Genomic DNA, 17,894 nt, shown 5'->3' with positions numbered 1-17,894 from the left:
TACAAAAGCAAGAATAATTGTTGATGGCGTTACGAGGAGCAATCTTTGTTGGAAGACGTTCAAACACCCGCCTCTTCTCCGTCCCTCGTCATTTTCCAACATCACACAATGTCTCTGCTTCAATCCCTTTGCTCAAGCCATCCCCTATTCCTCGCTATAAATCGGGTATGAATAGGGGTGTGCATTCGGGTTTCGGTTCGGTTTTTCGCCCAAACCGAACCAAACCCGAAAAACCGAATTTAGGCTAAAACTATAACTGAACCCAAACCGAAAAACCGAAAATAAAAAAATCGAAAACCAAACCTAAAAAACCGAATTAAACCGAAAAACTGAAATCTGTACATATGTAAAAGGGGAGTTTTAGAGATATTTACAGTACTGCCATTTGGAATTAAAAATATAATTGAATTAAACCTGATTTTATAATTAATATTGTGCATCTTACCTAGTTATATATAATTAAACTTCAATTCCATGCATATTAGAGAGTCAAGGACGCTACATATTCCCTAATGAGTAATACGTTTATTTAGTGTTTTAATTTCGCTCAATCCCTATAAATGTTATTCATTATTTATAATGAATAAAAAATGGGGATATTACAACCATTAGTAAAATACATTTATTTATTGTTTTGTTATCTATATCTATATAGGGGCATGTTAGGGTGCCATCACCTCTTAAAATAACACCATACCACCATTCCTAGCCAATCATCTGTACACGTGGACGAATAATAAGCTGCCACGTGGCAAAAAAAAAATCTGGAAAAAGACGGTCAGCAATTTGCTGGTCTTTTAACTAGCAATATTTCTTATCTAGCAATATCCGACACACTATACAACAATCTATAGATTGCTGTGTAGCGGTTGTAATATTGTTGTGTAGCGTTTATAATATTGCTGTATAAGTGGTGTCACGATGTCATTTTAAGAGGGGTTATCATTTTAACACAAACCTATCTATATATCTTACAAAAAATTTAAAATAATGACATTTTAGTTAAAAAAGTTTATTTATCTATTAAAAATATATTTATTATTTAAAAGGGTCAAATAGTTATAACTCATTTACACAAACGTTTAAAACTAAAATACTCCATTAATACGCTTTTCATGAAATGAAAAAGGAATCCCAAATTGAAAATTTGAAATATAATGCGTGAGTAATGGGAGGTGATCATGGGAGCCTTTGGCTTTTCACTTCTAATAACCTCCATTATCTTAATTTTATTATTTATGATGTTGTAATTTCATGTCTTTCTATATTCTCATTTTGTGCCTATAAAAGGCTTGGAATAGTATATGGATTACACACTAATAAAAGCATTTTTCTCCTCATTTTAATTGGAGAAAATAAGTTTTCATCATTATGGTGCAATTATACACAAACCGGCAGCAACAATACAAAATCAATTGATTCAAATCCTTTTTTATTACTAGCAGATTATAACGTGAAAGGTCAAACAATTTGTAACTCATTTGTTATTAATTAAATTTATAACAAATAATATTGGATTAAATTCACTAACTATACAAAAAGCTACCCGTTTTCTATACATTTGACTTGTATAAGGATGATTTACTGAAATGGAAATAAGAAATTTGATTCGACTTTGTTCTACAAAATAATTGAGTTCTACCAAGCAAAGAAGCTTGAATAATTGATGGAAATTCATTCTTGCTAGGGGCAACTTCAACAATACGTCAACTCATTGTTGAGATTGAATTAGCTCCAACCATTCTGCAAAAGGTATCATATTTCATTTTTTTGCTATTTTTTATCTATGTTTATTATGTTGAACTATAGCACTAATCTCAAATGAGTAGTATGTTTTTTTTTTTTTTTTTTTTTTTTTTTTTGTCTTTCTTATGTTGCACATTTCATTTGCACTATTGCTTCTTTGTTTGTTGAATAGAGAAAGGGAGAGAAGTAACTAATTGAGCTGGCCGACGAGTAAAGTTTGGGTGTGAAGATGTTTGTTGTCCCAAAAAAAAAGCCACGTAAATATTTGACGAAGAAGATGAGAATGGAAGCTTTTTTTGCTAGGATATATCGGCTAATAAAGTTATCAAATGTCCACATTGCACAAATGAGTTAGAATTATAAACGTGTATAATTGTATAATTAGTGGCTGATTATATGAATAGATTCCATCATGGAAATATATGTAATGGTAGAGGCATCTTTTAAGGCTATATTATAGGGATATTTTATTTTTAAAAAACAACAATTTATATATGCAATATTGGAAACAATTTTTAGGTCTAGATATTAGGGACATGTATTATTTGATCATAATCGATGCTAAATTGCTAATCAACCAACAATTCTCAATCATTAATTTTAATAGAGATTTCGTACACTTTTTGAATGGTCCGTATTAATCTTGATCAATATAACAATGAGAGGATTGCCTGTAGTTTTGTAATTAGAGATTTCAGAATAGAGATTTGTACTCTGAGTTTCCTTAGTTACATTTAATGTTAAAAATAAAACAAATTAGTTTTAACAGAACACTATAATTAAGAAATTCAAATTTGTTTTAGTTTTTTATTTTTTAAACAATACACTATTATTCATGTTTGACAATTTCTATTATATATAAATTAGTTGTGATTCACTTAAAAATTACTCCCTCCGTCCCTTATTAGAAGTCACACTTTGACCGGGCACGAGTTTTAAGAAATGTAAAGAAAAGTTGGTTGAAAAAGTTAGTGGAATGTGGGACCCATTTTTTTGTATTGGTTTTATAATAAAATGTGAGTGAATTGAGTTAGTGGAATGTGAGACCTACTTACCATTTATGGTAAAAATGAAGTGTGACTCTTATTTGGGAACGGACCGAAATGAAAAAGTGTGACTCTTAATAGGGAACGAAGGGAGTAGTAAAGATGATTATTTAATTTAATTATTTGTTTGGTTTAATATTATTAATAACAAATATACTAATGTTAAATTATGTATAGTTCAAAAATAATAAAACATCTAATAATAACTTATTTGAGCCTTCATATATGTATTTCATTCCTTCTATTACATTCCTAGCACCTGTGAAACATAATTATTCGATTAGATAGAATACAAGTCCACCTTCAACAAAACACTACTTCTGGCTCCAATAAATAATACCATTGGGTGAATAGATGCTTGGATGAATGCAAGCAAGATTCTTTTTTTTGTTTACCGTTCACATAGCCATATTGTAAAACACTTTTTTGATATGAGCATATAAACAGATTTGCAGCCAAGATTCAGGTAAAAAAAAAACCTCTACTATCAGTAAGAATTATCAAGTAGGCCGACCCAATGTAAGATATCGAATATAGATCTAAAATCCCCCAAAATAGAATAAGTGATCAACAAAGTAAAATTGAACTGGGACGGAGGGAGAATTTTATTAATCTTTGGCTCATTTGTTGGTCATGGTAAATATATTTTAAAGTTAAGGGTTTAGAATTTAGGTTTCAAGGTTTGAGTTTTTAGTGTAAAGGGTCACTATAATGCAATGAAATGAAGTTCGACTAGGAAGTGTCTCACCAGTGCAATCTTAAATTATAGCTTTTGATAAACAATATCTTAAATCTCATTAGGAGAAGTGGTAATTATACATTCTTTAGGATTTTTTGTTTTGGTGATGTTAGAACTATTGTTCAATTATATTATAATTTTTGTTTTGATCTTTAATGCCATTGGAATCTATCTTAAGCAATAATATGTGGAAGACTCTTAAATTTTGTGACAATAATGAAAAATAGACATTTTGCATATGAAAATAAATATTATTTTAGACAAAAATAAAATAAAATGACACAACCAGAATTTAGAATCAGTAAATTAAATAATTATTTTTTATTAAATAGATTTATTAAGAATAAGTAATATTTATACACTAATAAAATTTACTACTTTTATCAAATGTATTGTTGTACACGTTTATAATATATTTACAATTTTAGACCTATATAATAATATTGTTTTCTATTTCAAATAAATATTTCATATTTTTGAAGAAAATAAATGGACCGTGCATAGCACGGGTGTGATACTAGTTATATAAATACTAGTTATATAAAAGACTGAAAAACCGTAAAATCTAAAACCGAAAAACCGAATATTCTAAACCAAAAATCCGAAAACAAAAGAACACATAAAGTTTCAGCAAGCACAACTGCACTGAATTGCAGAATCCCTTTCTTCATCTTTGTAGAATTGCAGTATATCAAATCTCTTTCTTCATCTTTGCAGAATTGCAGCAGCGGCTACCATTTAAGATGCAACTGTGGGTTTAGGGAGGCTCACGCAATTGAAGTTGCAGCTGTAAGTTTTACCTAGAGTTGACGGTGGCGTCGGCGTGGTGCGACGGCGTGGTGCTGTGGAACGGCGTCGACGTCGTTGTGGTGCGTGAGACAAACCTTCTGAGGTCTCTCCCTGACGGCGTGGAGAAAGGTTGGCCGGAGCTGGCCGACGGAAGGGCGACGGCTTGCGGCTTGGTGGTGGAGAGGTGGCGGGATTTAGGGTTACAATCTTAGAGAGAGTAGGGGGTGGAGGCGGACTGAACAACTGATGTTTCAAACTTTCAATTTAGGGTTTTAATTTCGAGTATAATTAAATAATAGTAGCATATATATATAATTCAGTTTTTCAGTTTTTCGGTTTTTTTTTAACCGAACCGAATCGAACCGAACCGAAAAACAGAAATTTTTCAAATTTCAAAACCGAAAAAACCGAACCGAATTTCAAAATTTCGGTTTGGTTCGGTTCGGATATTCGGTTTTCGGTTTTTTTTCTCACCCCTAGGTATGAACATATCATACATGTTTTCGATTTAATATTCTGCGTTGCGGCTTTAATTTTTTGTTGATGTTATTTTTTTTGGTAAAATCTTCAAAGTTTATAATGTGATAGTATGGTTTTTCTTTTCCGATGACCAAGTTTAGAGTGTAAATTTGGAGAGTAGAGTTCGACAGTGTTTGAATTTGAATTTTTTTTTTCATTTCCAAGAGTGAGATTGTCAATTCGAGCGGCAAATGGATCAGCTGTGTGACATCCCTAACTTGAAACATGCATCATTTTGCATATTGACATATTTTTATTTATCTTTGTATATTTATGTTATTAGTTGTATAATAAATATTATATATATGATATTTATATATGTTACATAAATATTAAAAAGGTATAAGGTGTGCATGGGAGTATGTGTAACATCCCTGATCCAAAATTAATTTGTATATTAAAATATTTTATTGTTATTGATATGGTAGACATATTCATCTAGTTATTAATTATAAGAATAATAGAATATATAAATCATACATTGTATAATTGAGTAAGCAATTTAAGTAATAATAGTGGAATGATATATACGTATAGTATAATGTATTAAACTAATTATACCAATATGTGTACATCAGTACATGGAAAGAAATATAAATATGCAATTGCGGCAACTTATTAACCTCAAAGAACACATGAACTACACGTGTGCATATATAATTTAACTATAAATTAATTCTCTAAATAGTAAACATGATTTTTTTTAAGTAAAAATATCGGCCATATATATTAGAAAGGAGATTAGATTTGGTCAGGAGAGGAGTCTGTAAAACCGACATATTACATGAGAGAAATGGGAGATATGTTGTATGAGAAGGTGAAAAAAAAAGTTAGGAGATAGAAAAGGGAAACTAGCTATGAGAGTTTAGCGATTTAGTAGAAATAGATAAAATAAATTTGAGAGGAGGAATTACTCATACGTAGCATTTATATACGATCGAAATTGCAAATCAGGAGGAGTTGGAGATTCGATTAAAGTACCTATCTTAATCAGGTGTGTATAAATCACATTTTTAATTTTACATATTTTATGTGATTGATTGTTATGTGTTAAATTGGAGTGAATATTTGAATTATATGATGTGAGCCTAAAATGGTATGTGTTATTTGATATTGATGTTGTAAATAATGTAGATATGTGATTTGTGCAATGAATATGTTTATCTACAGTATTGGAGTTATTGATGGAATATATGGATATGTAATTAGTGCAATGAATATGTTTGATGTATGGTATTGGAATTATTTGAATCATGGGATTAAAAAGGATATGTGACGGTCTTGCTCTGTATCTGATATACAATGACAATGGACTTACGGATCATATACAATGGCAATAGACCTACGGGTCATATACAATGATAATGGACCTAGGGGTCGAAGAAAATATGCAAAGAGGGACCTTCGTGGAAAGGTCAAATCAAAGAGGGGCATTCGTGGAAAGGTCAAATAAATATAATGGACCTACGGGTCGTATACAACGGAAATCTCGGGCAGATACCAGGCCTGATCTGTCACAAAATAATAAAAAGAATGGAGAGGCATATGCATATGAATATTAAATTGTTTGTGATATTTATTATTTCCGGTGATATATTTTGGTGAAAGAATGAGTTTGATATTTTTGTGTGAAATTAAAGTTAAGGTTTATATACACTGAGTTGTGGCTCATATAAACCACTAATATTTTTCAGGAAAGGAATAAGATATCAATGATGCGTGGGTTGATGTGAGTTACAGTTATTATAAGGGTCGGTGGCTGACGCATTTTGGCAACTTCTCTTCCTCATCATTTTTGCATATAGATAAATGTATAGTATATAGAGTGGTGAGAGGGTCCCACTACGGTTTAGAATGTTTTGAAATATGTACTCGATGAATAGTGGTTTTTGAAATTATATAATACTCCCTCCGTCCCAGAAAGATTGTCTCAGTTCATTTTTTACACTCGTTTTATAAAAATAATAATAAATAGGTAAAGTTGAAAGAGAGTAAAATAAGAGAAAGAATAATGTAGGTAAGACTATTCTCTACATTATTATCTCTTTTATTTTACTTTCTCTCTACTTTAACTATTTATTATTATTTTTGCAAAATGAGTGCAAAAAATAAATGGGACAATCTTTCTGGGACGGAGGGAGTATGTGGATTTTATGTAGTTGACACGTGGATTATTTATTTTAAATTTTGAATTTATTTATAGTAAGTGTATAAGTTATAAGGGTTGAGGTGTGACAAACTGTAGATAGTAAGCCTCTGAATAAAGAAAGTGTGGAGGGATCATTCGAGAATCGGAAGGTTAAGATGCTTTATGATGGGGAGTGTCCTTTATGCATGAGGAGATAATCACAAAGTTGAAACGATATTTTTCGTGATCGTTGGATCGAATCATGATATATTATCGGATTTATTAGTGTTTTGAAAAGGCCTTTTACCTCGAATCATGTTGTTATCAGGTTAATATGCTGAGAGAAAGTGGGGAGGGATCATTCGAGAATCGGAAGGTTAAGATGCTTTATGATGGGGAGTGTCCTTTATGCATGAGGGAGATAATCACAAAGTTGAAACGATATTTTTCGTGATCGTTGGATCGAATCATGATATATTATCGGAGTTATTAGTGTTTTGAAAAGGCCTTTTACCTTGAATCATGTTGTTATCAGGTTAATATGCTAAGAGAGAGGAATGAAGGATACAGAACTATTAAATTCGTGGACATAAGCTCGGATGAGTATGTTAGGTTTGGTATACTGAAAAGCATGTTTCGAGCAAGTTTCGCTCGAATAGAATCTTGCTTGTATACGTAAAACTCTATAATCCACTTTTAACCCGATTCAGTATTATTCGAGCAGTCTCGCACGAATAGAATCACTATTATTATTACATTGTGTTTGCTTGTGCATTTATAAGATGTTTTACAAACATTTAAATGCATAAGAAGTAAACAACGTCTAAGTCTTTTGCTTAGTAGACCGGTTGTGGGCGGCGTCCACTTTAAGGTAACACGGTCAGATCTATGCAATGCTTTGCAAAAGAAAAAGAAGAATTTCACAACCTAGATAGGCTTTGGCTACCTATCGTGAAAGGTTGCAATGTCAGTCCGCATATTTCTAAGCCTTACTGAAATAAGATGACATTGGTGTGGTATAGCACTGAACGGATCTAACAGCAAGACGTGTCTTTATGCTATCTACTGAAAGACTAGGTCTTGATAAAATACTATTTCCTAATCTACATATGTTAGCATTGAGCATACGGTATTGATTATGCACTACTTTGACTTATCAAATGGTGCGGGTTTTTCGCAACCCAATAATCCTGATATATTGGGTAGTGGTGATTAATATCTAGCATGCTAGGATTGCTATTATGTTGAATCGTGCGCGAGGTGAGTCTCGTTTGATAATGTCCTCAAGAGGAGCTCGAACAAAGTTTTATTATTCGAAAAATTGGCCAATTGGAGTTTTATTACTCTATGAATAATAAATAAATGTTTCTTGCTAAGTCCACTCTTGGAATTAATAAGATATTAATTAATTAAATCCATAGCAGACATTAATTAATTAATGGACATTTATATCTTAAGCGCGGGAAATAAATAATAAATAACGGAAACCCGAATTACTTGTAATTTCGGATTTGGATGGGGAGAGTTCAATATTACTTCTGTAGTGGCTGCTCGTAATATTCCAATATAAGCTTGTATTAAATTGTGGGTTCAATTTAATTAGGAAAAAGCTAATTGGGGGAGCCCATATCCAAAACCTTCCATAGATCCCTGTCTGGGCCCAAAAGGAACTTAATATAAATAGGAGAATAAAGGAGACAGAAGAATCACAATTTTTATTCTAAATTTTTCAAAAATTTCAAACTCTCCAGCTGTAGGAATTTTCGAATTCCACTCCTTTTCCCAAAAGGATTTCTTCTGTCTTCTTTATTTAAGTCCTAGTATTTTGATAAGATCAGCCCACCCTGATATCGAGATACAGTTCGGGAACCAGAGAGAAGATCCGTTGTCTAGTATTGAAGATCATCACATGGAGAAGGCGCGAGCAATCGACGATTCTTTGGAGAATCAAATCGGTAACTCTAAACTGTAGAAATCATGTTTAGGATTTACTTTCTATGAGCATGAATTATTTGCGTTCTAGCACCAAACCCCAGCAGAGTATAGTCCAGAGGATAATCAAGGTCTTGATTACGAAACTGTATGTTCTCCATCCTTTTTAGTTATTGCTATATTGATTGGTTTTGTCAATCTTGCAAAAGAATCTTTAGAGTTATCTGTTTTTGGCTTCAAGGGCACGAGCCAAGGTTGTCTAAAATGATGAAATGCAATGTTAGTTACAACAAACATGCTTCTTTTGATTCTGCTGTAGCTAACTTTTTCTGATTTTCCTCCAAATACAGGTAGTGGGATAAATCCACGCAATTCAATCAGATGGCACTGTTGTGAAAGATGTTGAGGTTAATATTTATGTGTTTCACTCTTTACAGTTCTAACTCTTAGTTTCATGTCAACTCTATTTCATTTTACATGTTCCTGTTAAATCTTCCTATAATGGACTCCTAGTACTCTCTGATGGTTGATGTCCTATCTACTTTACTTGTGGCTTTAAGGTAGTTCACACGTTCCTAGATGTTTGATATAGCTATCCTATGTAATGCTAGTCATGTGTGCAGATAAAATTTTATATCATCAACTTAGAAACTGCAAGTTGCAAACCTCCCTCAGAAACGGCATTCACTCTTTACAACAAGTAGTACTATTAAATTTGATGAGTGTTTATGCAACCTTATCAGATACTATTATGGTCGATGCTTGAATGCATAAATAAACATTTATGTATATTTTTGTAGTTGATATATGCATACAAACTTCTCATAGAATAGGTAGGTCCGAAAGTTAATTTTCTTGAATTTAGGTTAAGTTTGTTGAGTTACCTTTCAAATTTCAAGCAGAATATAACAGAAGAGATTTCACATATGCAGGCATTCCGAAAACTTTATGAAGCAGTTGGTTTGGGATGGGTTTATGCCATTACAAAATACGAACCTGTAAGTCCATCTTCGACGTCTTCAAATAATGTGTTGTTATCCTGTCTCTTTCCTCAACTGGAAGCTTGTTTCATCTATTGAGTGAACCGATGACAATGTGTGACCCACAGATTGCAAGCATTGCAGATGCTGTGTATGGAGTTTGGGCTAAATTGTTGGTTTTAGGGAGTTACAAGAGATAATCGGACGTAATACAATCCAAGAAGGAATACAGAAAAGAACTGAAATGAAAAATACAAATGGAAATCGAAACTACAAACTGTAGAACAGGAAATAGCCGAGTCGAGGAGGCCTCTTTCCGCAAGACGAGATACGCCCCGGTAGTGCTCTTCGGATTGGTGTTTCGTCCCCAAAGATAAAACGGTTGCGTCTCTGGTGAAGCAGCACCGCTATCAGCAGAGCTCCGGCGAACTGGATGGAGGAGAGGGCAGAGCTTCGACAGAAGAACAATGCAGAGAGAGAGAGAGAGCTTATGATGCATAATGCTTTCTAGTGTTTGATGTGTGTAGAAAGCATGGAATGGCTAGCCTATTTATAGGCTCGGTCCACTGCAGGGGGTCAACGGCCATAATGGCCGTCATTAATGCTAGACCGTAACGGTCGTCAGTTACGAGCTGTAACGTTCGGGCCTTACGAGCCGTTACACGCTCTGAGCTAGAGAGGCTGAGTCTAGAAGCTTCTAGATTCGTTCACAACGTGGACTATCACGTGTCAGCCACGTTGGCTTACCGTATCATACTGACGAGGTGGCATCCCGCTTGGCTCACTAGACTTGGGCCAAGCCCGCAACTAGGCCCAAGCACCGAGCCCACGACCAGGCCCAAAGAACAGCCCAAAGACCAATTGCCAAGATCCAAGATCCAAGTCCAAGTCCAAGGACAAGGACAAGGACACGGGCACGGGCGTAGGCGCGGGCTCGGGCTCGAGGCTCGAGGCTCGCGGCACGCGGCGCGCGCGTGTGCGCGCTTGTGGGCTCTTACAGCCCATCTTAGTCCACTATAATTATTACATGTAATAATCCTTCTTATTAAATACTAGTTTAATAAGGTTGTAACTTCCAATGTGGGATAATTAACTCTCTTAATTATTCCCTAAGCTTCTCTCATAGCTCATTAAGTTTGCAATTTTGCATAACTTTAATCCATTATTGCCCACTCACCGGGAATCGGATTTGAGAAAATAAATATACCACGGTCATCTACTCCGAACGTAGATCGACACTATATTATTTAATTTCACAAAATTAAATATCTCGTTGAAATTATAATTGGTCAAAGTTCATTGACCAGGCATAGATTCCAACAATCCCCCACATGAGTGGAAATAGCCAAATGCAAATGCATGCAGACACAAGCTCAACCCTCGAGAGGTATATAAGCATAAGGATAGGTAGCTTTTAGCTTTGAACCTTCCATGGTCAACGCCATCGGATACACAGGCGGCCTAGTAGCGCGATGCTTTGAACTAGTCCCCCACGACGTGCACCGAGACAATGGTGTTAACACTTAAACACCTCAAACTCATCCGTTCTCACGTTTTGTGTCCTTTGCGGCCTTGGACACCACTTTGAATTCATAAGTGTGTAATTTGAAGCGGCCACACTTCACACTTACATAGGTGATTCCTACTCGAGTATCTTGCCCTACTCGGTCTCTTTGAGAACTCAATCTCCTTGAGATCCTTAGAAATCATTAAAAGTCATAGACTTATCCTCACCACAAGGCAAGTTTTCAAACACTCTATTGCTCTCTAGGGAATAGATGTCGATGAGTGTTTCTCACGAACTCTCATAGCTTAGTTTTCCCATTGAACCATGTTCTTGGGGTCTCTAGTCATCATGGTTGGGTTACCACTATGACAATTCTTTAGTTTGTGGATTTCAAACCCATTCCCTCTAGCAACTTATTCATTTGATCACGGTTTAACCCTTTGGTTAGCGGATCCGCTAGATTATCTATTGACTTCACATAGTCAATTGTAATCGCGCCTGTTGTGATCAAATGTCTCACGGTATTATGTCGTCGTCGAATATGTCGAGACTTGCCGTTATAGAAGCCATTGTTCGCCCTCCCGATAGTGGCTTGGCTATCACAGTGAATCAGCACTGGTGGCACTGGCTTAGACCAACCTGGAATATCCTCAAGGAAGTTCTTAAGCCACTCGGCTTCTTCCCCGGCTTTATCTAAAGCTATGAATTCCGATTCCATAGTTGAACGGGCTATACATGTTTGTTTCGTGGATTTCCATGAGACAGCACCACCCCCAATAGTAAAGACGTATCCACTTGTTGAAAGTGAGTCCTTATTGTCGGATATCCAATTCGCATCACAGTACCCTTCAAGTACCGGGGGGAATCTCGAAAAGTGTAGCCCATGATTTTGAGTATGTTTTAAATATCTCAAAACTCTTACTAGGGCTCTCCAATGCTCTTTGCTTGGATTACTCGTGTAGCGACTCAACTTGTTCACGGCACAGGCAATGTCCGGCCGAGTGCAATTAGTTAAGTACATAATGCACCCAATGACCCGTGCATATTCTTCTTGTGCAACGGGTTCGCCCTTGTTTTTGCTCAAGTGAACATTAAGTTCAATTGGAGTCTTAACCGGCACGCCATCATATGCATTGAATTTCTTCAATATCTTCTCAACATAATGAGATTGGGTTAAGATGATTCCATCGGATGTTCTTAGAATTTTCATTCCAAGAATTACATCGGCTAGACCCATGTCTTTCATGTCAAAGTTTCTCTTTAACATGGCTTTTGTCTCGTTAATCACTTGAGTGGTACTCCCCATGATTAACATGTCATCAACGTAGAGACACACTATAACGTACCCATTATTAGTGCTCTTAATATAGACACATTTGTCACACTCGTTGATTTTAAACCCATTTGATAACATCACATTATCAAACTTCAAGTGCCATTGCAACGGCGCTTGTTTTAATCCATAGAGGGACTTAACCAGTTTGCATACCTTCTTCTCTTGTCCGGGCACTACAAACCCTTCGGGTTGTTCCATATAGATTTCATCCTCTAGTTCACCATTTAGAAACGCAGTCTTAACATTCATTTGATGAATCTCAAGATTGTGCAATGCAGCAATCGCGAGAAGCACTCGGATAGATGTAATCCTCGTTACAGATGAATAGGTATCGAAGAATTCATGTCCTTCCTTTTGTTTAAAACCCTTTACAACTAGTCGGGCTTTATACTTATCCACTGTTCCATCGGCCTTAAATTTTCTTTTAAGCACCCATTTGCACCCTAAAGGTTTCGCACCTTCGGGCAAATCAACCAACACCCAAGTGTGGTTTAGCATAATTGAGTCAATTTCGCTTTGAACAGCTTCTCTCCAATGTAACCCGTCTGGGCCATCGAATGCTACTTTTATTGACGTTGGCTCTTCATCCAACATAAAAGCTAAGTAGTCAGGACCAAATATTTTTGGTGTTCTGACCCTACTACCACGTCTTAGTACTGCATCACTTGGATCATGCCTTACTCGCTTGCGCGATTTAGGCTCTTCATCCGCGGATTTAGTACTAGTGGCTTCATCCACTGTTTTAGAACTAGTGGCCCCATCTTCAATTCTTGTCTCGGAATTGATTGGGACTTCTTCTTTGTCCTTGCAAGGAAATGTATTTTCGAGAAATACGGCATTCCTTGACTCGATTGTTGTTCCTATTGTAATAGTCGATATTTCAGACTTGTGAACAACAAATCTATATGCACTACTGTTAAGTGCATATCCAATGAAGATACAATCGACTGTTTTAGGGCCAATTGTAACTTCTTTGGGCGGGGGAACCATCACCTTGGCCAAACACCCCCACACTTTGAGGTATTTGTAGGATGGTTTCCTATCTTTCCACAATTCATAAGGAGTGATGTCTTTTCCTTTGAGTGGAATTTTGTTTAGCATATAGTTGGCTGTCAAGATAGCCTCCCCCCACATGTTCTGGGGTAATCCTGAACTTAGTAGCAACGCATTCATCATCTCTTTTAGAGTTCGATTTTTGCGTTCTGCTACACCATTAGATTGTGGTGAGTATGGAGCAGTTGTTTGATGAATTATACCACTTGTGTTGCATAACTCCTCAAACGGGGCTACATACTCGCCTCCTCTATCACTTCGAATCGCTTTGATTTTACAACCAAGTTGATTCTCAACTTCGTTCTTATAATTTTTGAACGCTTCAATTGCTTCATCTTTACTTCTTAAAAGATAAATGTAGCAATATCTTGTGCAATCATCTATAAAAGTGATAAAGTACTTTTTACCACCTCTAGTTTGCACCATCTTTAAATCACATACATCCGTGTGAATTAATTCAAGGGGTTTTGTTTTTCGTTCAACTGAGTGAAATGGTAACTTAGTCATTTTAGCCTCAAGACATATTTCACATTTGTCTTGGCTATCCACTTCAATTGCCTTTAGTAAATCTAAGTTCACCAATCTTTTAACGGCTTTTGAATTTACATGTCCCAATCTACAATGCCACAAATTTGAAGACTCGGTCAAATAGGAGGAAGTAGATGCTTTATTATTGTTGTTAGCCAAAGGCTTTGGAACAAGGCGTGTAGCCACACTAAGCTTGAAAAGTCCGTCGGTTACATAACCTTTTCCGAGGGACTTCCCAAACTTGTACAAAACAAACCTATCAGACTCGAATACAAGTTTAAACCCCTTATTAACTAGTATTGATCCTGACACTAGGTTCTTGCGGATGTCCGGGACATGCAGCACATCCTTCAAAGTGATAGTGACGCCAGAGGTCATCATGAGAATCACGTTGCCAATGCCGAGGACCTCGGATGATGCTTGATTTCCCATGTTGATCTTCCTCCCTTCAACAGCAGTGTAGGAGGCAAACTTGCTCCTATCGGAGCAAACATGAGCAGTAGCGCCGGTGTCGATGTACCAGCCTCCCTTGTTGTCAACAATGTTGACTTCTTCAGTGACCACGGCAACGAGGTCATCTTCATTCCAGTCCTTGAACTCTTTCTCAACGACGTGGGCTGCCGGCTTCTTCTTCTTGCTGCGGCAGTCTTAGGCAAAGTGGCCAATTTTGCCACACTTGTAGCACTCGCCTTCAAATTTCTTTGCAGGCTGCTTGCCCTTCCCTTTGCCTTTCTGATTTGGGCGGGGGTGTTTGTTGGAGGGTCCGCCCCGCTCCAACAAGTTGGCTTTGGCATCAAGTGGGCTAAAGCTCTTAGCCTTTAGATCGATCTTGCGCACATCCGCTTCAATGCGCAGTTTCACGATCAAGTCTTCAAGACTCATCTTCTTTCGCTTGTGCTTGAGGTAGTGCTTGAAGTCCTTCCAACTAGGAGGGAGTTTCTCAATAAGTATGCACCGAACAAAGTTGTCGGGCAAATTCATCCCTTCAGCCGCGAGTCCGTGGATGATCATTTGGAACTCTTGAACTTGTTCCATGACCGGTCTAGAGTCGACCATTTTGTAGTCCATGAACTTGGATACTACAACATGTTTCGTACCGGCTGCATTGTCTATACTATACTTCTTTTCTAGGCTTTCCCACATTTCTTTGGATGTGATTACAAGGGAGTATACATTGTACAAGCTATCATCTAAAGCACTTAGAATGAAATTTTTACAAAGATAATCTCCTTTGCGCCATGCTTCATAGTCCGCCATGACCTCAACACTTGTCTTTTGATCACTTGGCGCGGGCGGATCGTTCTCCGTGAGGAAGTTGACGATGCCCAATGTTGTCAAGTAGAACAACATCTTTTGGTACCACCTCTTGAAGTCAGCTCCTCCAAATTTAGGTGGTTTTTCGGCGGGTGGCATCATTCTAGGTGCCAACGGTGCCGCACTTGGTCCTTGGAATGAACCATTCATGTTGCCCCCGAAGGAGCCAACAACATGGTTGGCATAGGGCCCCCACCATTCATGTTGGACGTAGAGCCCGCCATGGTCGCATTGGTCCCGAAGGAGCCAAAGCCCGTGTTGAACCCAAAGGTTCCAACACTCGCATGAGACCCGAAGGCCCCAGCAGTCGCGTGAGACTCGAAGGTCCCCGCATTCGTGTGAGACCCGAAGGCCCCAACACTCGATCCATTAAAGGATCCGAAGGAACCACTAAAAGTGGAACCAACCGACCCACTCGAGGTGGATCCACCAGTGAGCCCCTGGGTATTAGTATGCACCCAAGGGATTGTTGATGAAGATGGATAGAGCCCGGGGGTTGGCATCATCGTGGTGGATGCCATGGTGGAGGAAATGATGGCGGCGGTGGTGGCCGGAGTGGTGGAAGCGGCAGTGTTTGATTCGGTCGACATCTCCAGCAAAGGTGATTATAGTTTTGAAAGGTTTAGTTTCAGTTTTAGGTCCAAATCCCTTCAAAATCAAGTTCTATCTCGTCTTGCGATTGTTGGTTTTAGGGAGTTACAAGAGATAATAGGGCGTAATACAACCCAAGAAGGAATACAGAAAAGAACTGAAACGAAAAATACAAATGGAAATCGAAACTACAAACTGTAGAACAGGAAATAGCCGAGGAGGCCTCTTTCCGCAAGACGAGATACGCCCCGGTAGTGCTCTTCGGATTGGCGTTTCGTCCCCAAAGATAAAACGGCTGCGTCTCTGGTGAAGCAGCACCGCTATCAGCAGAGCTCCGGCGAACTGGATGGAGGAGAGGGCAGAGCATCGACAGAAGAACAATGCAGAGAGAGAGAGAGAGCTTATGATGCAGAATGCTTTCTAGTGTTTGATGTGTGTAGAATGCATGGAATGGCTAGCCTATTTATAGGCTCGGTCCACTGCAGGGGGTCAACGGCCATATTGGTCGTCATTAATGCTAGACCGTAACGGTCGTCAGTTACGAGCTGTAACGTTCGGGCGTTACGAGCCGTTACACGCTCTGAGCTAGAGAGGCTGAGTCTAGAAGCTTCTAGATTCGTTCACAACGTGGACTATCACGTGTCAGCCACGTTGGCTTACCGCGTCATACTGACGAGGTGGCATCCCGCTTGGCTCGCTGACGTGGAAACGGTGGTGGTCTAAAAAGAACTAGACCCAGTAGACTTGGGCCAAGCCCGCAACTAGCCCCAAGCACCAAGCCCACGACCAGGCCCAAAGAACAGCCCAAAGACCAATTGCCAAGGACAAGGACAAGGACAAGGGCACGGGCACGGGCACGGGCACGGGCACGAGCACGGGAGCGGGCGGCGCGCGCGTGTGCGCGCGTGTGGGCTCTTACAGCCCATCTTAGTCCACTATAATTATTACATGTAATAATCCTTCTTATTAAATACTAGTTTAATAAGGTTGTAACTTCCAATGTGGGATAATTGACTCTCTTAATTATTCCCTAAGCTTCTCTCATAACTCATTAAGTTTGCAATTTTGCACAACTTTAATCCATTATTTTTCACTCACCGGGAATCGGATTTGAGAAAATAAATATACCACGGTCATCTACTCCGAACGTAGATCGACACTATATTATTTAATTTCACAAAATTAAATATCTCGTTGAAATTATAATTGGTCAAAGTTCATTGACCGGGCATAGATTCCAGCATAAATATCGTCTTCAAGTCACAGGTGCCTCTCCTTTCTTTCAGGACACCTTTTCCACATCTTGATCTTCACTAATGTTGATGCCTTACAAATTGATTTGACGTTGCACAGGCCGACCACCACTAGAAGAAGTTTTGGAGGCAAGGGGGAAAAAGGTGTGCACGTGCTTGCATCCATAAATTATGCATCTTTTCAATCCCGTATATCATCTTATTTTTCCATGCTATTGATAGTCGAATAAATGTTGTCACTGCGTGTAGGTCAGACATACGAGAATTGAAGTGCATCACAAAAATTTGTATGTTTGAAACTACTAAACGACTGGATTTTGTTAACTCATTTTGCAGAAAGAAATGTGTGAAGACAGCTAGGTTTGTAAAATGTAGATGCAAAGCATTATGATTCTCAGGCATTGCAATAACAGGGCTGTGTATTCGCTTTTGC

General features: G+C 37.6%; 1 pseudogene; it reads left to right on the top strand.

Annotated features, from left to right (window-relative positions):
• The first annotated feature begins 10 nt into the window (after window positions 1–10).
• LOC148923425 (uncharacterized protein At5g50100, chloroplastic-like) lies at window positions 11–17,836 on the top strand (annotated as a pseudogene).
• Window positions 17,837–17,894: the final 58 nt, after the last annotated feature.

This window comes from Salvia hispanica, chromosome 6 (genome assembly GCF_029641045.1).
Source record: "Salvia hispanica isolate PSC_SH4W2 chromosome 6, Shi_PSC_v1, whole genome shotgun sequence".
NCBI lineage: Eukaryota > Viridiplantae > Streptophyta > Magnoliopsida > Lamiales > Lamiaceae > Salvia > Salvia hispanica.
Note: the sequence above shows the minus strand (reverse complement) of the source record. Positions and strands in the feature narration are given on the sequence as shown.